General features: G+C 40.2%; 1 protein-coding gene across 1 annotated transcript in view; it reads left to right on the top strand.

Annotated features, from left to right (window-relative positions):
* UBE2R2 (ubiquitin conjugating enzyme E2 R2) overlaps window positions 1–1,511 on the top strand; it is an 857,843-nt gene extending 856,332 nt beyond the window's left edge. Inside the window, exon 5 of the mRNA XM_044078085.1 lies at window positions 1–1,511. This exon is cut by the window's left edge and continues 1,039 nt beyond it. The gene's annotated coding sequence lies outside the window, so the exon portion shown is untranslated.
* Window positions 1,512–3,096: the final 1,585 nt, after the last annotated feature.

Raw genomic sequence — 3,096 nt, 5'->3', positions numbered from 1 at the left:
TTTGGGGCAGTCATTTTTAGAGAGACCTGCTTGCAGATGTAGTCAACACCTTTTTATGTTTTTGTATTTTGCCATTGAAGTCTAGGGCTGTTATGTTGGACATTTCCTCATGAGTAAAATTTACAGTTTGAAACACTTTGGTGGCTTAAAGCTTAGTCTACGAAAGTCCTGCTGACCCAGGTTTTGTATAAAAAAGTTGATTCAAACATTCCTTCCATCTAAAGATATAATGTGCAGTTCATGTGGTTGTAGCGGCAGTGATTCATTTACTTGTCTTGCTTCTGCGTAATTATGCCTGAAGTAACTGAGGTAGCATTTCAAGAGTCTGAAAACATAAATCCTTTGCTAGGATGTCAAAACGTGCAGAAGCCATAAGATAAGTACATTAAGCTTCCATCATGGCTGTTACATTTTGAGCATTTGTGGTACCCATATCATTAAGTAGGTGAAATTAACTCATTTGAAACTGGTGTGACACTGTTTGAGGCTTAGGAGCCAAGGTTTGTAGAACTTTGAAACTTAAGCTTGTCAAAAGTAATCCTAGTGGTGGCTTCTAATGTGTGGTGAACAGTGCTTGATTGGGGGGGGGGACTTGTATGTCAGCAATGAGGGGTTTTGCACATGTTAAAAGATATGCTATTTACTTTGTAACCTCATTTGTGCTGATTTTATAGATAAGGCGCAATTTTGCCACAAGACCACTATTAATGTTTTTAGTGGCCAGGCATTGCTGTGTTTAGGAGGATGGTGGAAGTTGTGAAGGGTAGTTTTTGCTCATGCCTCTGAATAGGCCAGGCATGTACAAGTATTGCAGTAAATCTGATATTGATATAAAGCCTTAGTAACTGTTTATGCTGTAGTTTAACCTAACATTTTATAAAGAATTTAATCAGATGGAACCCTGATAATTTATTACATTAAGCATATGTTTAACCATGGGGGATGCTGCATCTTTTCAGGTATGTTTTTTGACCCCCCCCCCCTTTTTTTTGTGGCCATCTTCATTATATCCTGTTCCTTGAGTTGTTTGAAATATTCAGCTTAATGTTGCAGGATTTATTATTTTTTTTAATTTTAATGTTTTGACCTTTAGGAACTTTGTTGTAAGCTGGGCTGATGAGGTTTGTTTTCTACTAGAGTGTCTGCTGTTGCTCGTTTCCCTTTGATGTGTAAACACTGAAATATTAGCCCAACCAGGGAGGTTTAAGAAAGAATGTTAGGTGTTATCTATTTTGGTCTTTTTTTCTCTATATTGTTAAATATCATCTGAAAAAGTTTACATTTTTTCTTAAAGCAAAAAATAAATAATGGATTGAGGTAGCTGTAATGATACCAGTAGGGGTGCACTAACTGTTTTGATAGTTCTACCCTAAGCAAAATGCAAATATTTGTTTTCTTTAAGATTTATCGACCTTACACGAGACTGATGCATTTTTGTGTTGTCTTCCCTCTCACAGCATTTTTTTTTGTTTCTTCCTGGCAATGGTCAACTAATAAAATGTGAAATAAAACATGATGGTGTCAGACATTTACTTGTTTTGTGTAACTATGTAATTGTGTTCTGTAATTTTAAGGCTAGTCCTCCAAAGTAACCAGTAAGCCAAGGGACCAGATTGAAAGGTATGTCTGGGTGGAGCTGGATTTATATGGGTCAGGACTTAACAGATCTTTTCTAACTGAAAACTCTCTAAAGTGGGTAACTATTGGGATTCTTTTGCAGTATACCCTTGTTTGTTCCACTCTAAAATTTGTCCATGTCCATTGCTAACGTTGTACATTCCAGCACACATCATTGTGGCATATACCTTATGCTGGGGGGCGTAGCATACTCAGTCCCTGTATTCCCCAGATGTTCATCAGGCTATTTACTGTTGCAGTCCTGAGCTGTAGGAAGTCCTGCAGTCCAAAGATTGCCTGGACTTGCAGAGTTGTACTTTCCCCATGTCTGATCATCTCCTATGATACATGTATCAGTGGTAAAAATGAGAAGCACTGGCCAATATGTACTTATTTATGGCTTCTGCATCTTCAGATCTTTCTTGAGTCAGTAATAGTATGGTCACATGGACTCTGAGCTTTTATCAGTCTATTGATTGGCCAGCTCCCAGATGAGCACTCCACAGAGGAACATGTTTTACACTTTTGTGGCTATTTTGTAAAGTATTTTCTAATGTCTGATAGTGAGTCAATTAAGACAAAAGACAAAAAAACTGTGGTTTGTGGGAAGAAATCCCACATAAGAGGTTTTCATTCTCCTTGTTTTTATTTTTAGCCTTGACCCAGAGTACAAGGTGGACACGTTTCTGTTTAACCCAGAGGGCAATCGGAAAGAGAGGATGTCTGGTTCCATTCCACCATGATGGTGCCAACCAAGGCCTCTGGAAGCCTTCCTCACTAGCACAACCATCTTGAAAAGAGATGCAAATAGAAGTATGGGGAGACTGAGGATGGTCCTTTTGATGCCGCCAGTTTTGATGGGGCCCGAGAATATGGAATTCGATATGGAGTCTTCATGGTCCCTGGCTTCTGTGTTTGTTTTAGTCAAGGCTTCTGACCTGCTTCTTAAGCTGCCATGTTTTCAGCTACTTAGCATGTCCACCTATACTGAAGACAGAGAGCCCTGGATCCCAGAGCTAGTTTATTAATTCGGGTAAGGGAGGTATTCCATCAAATCCTGTTCATCCTGTCCTCCATAACCAACTTTTGTGGATCCTCAAACCACTTGTCTGCTTTGAGACAGCAAAACTGCTGGTTTTCTAGCCTTGAATTAGTTTACATGTTTTTCCTCCTATATTGCATCAGCGTTGTTGCCTCACAGCAAGAGGTTCTCCCGTCTGATTCTCGGCTGGAGTGCCTTCTGTGTGGAGTCTGCATGTCCTCCCCATGTTCGAGTGGCGTTTGAAAGACGTGTAGAATGGGCGTGAAGGTTGGACGTCGAGCTGGCACCTCGGCACCCGTATAAAATCTACCGCCAATCATTAGCGTACTGGATTTCTGCGGTGGCGACCCCTAACCGGGAAAAGCCAAAAGAAGAAGAACAAAATTGCTTCAGGTTGTGAAGCTCCCTCGGGTCTCATTTGCTTGTCTCACAATCAA

The sequence above is a fragment of the Protopterus annectens genome, chromosome 1.part1, assembly GCF_019279795.1.
Source record: "Protopterus annectens isolate FY-2018-M chromosome 1.part1, PAN1.0, whole genome shotgun sequence".
Lineage (NCBI taxonomy): Eukaryota > Metazoa > Chordata > Ceratodontiformes > Protopteridae > Protopterus > Protopterus annectens.
The sequence above is the reverse complement of the archived record's forward strand: the minus strand, read 5'-3'. Positions and strand labels throughout refer to the sequence as shown.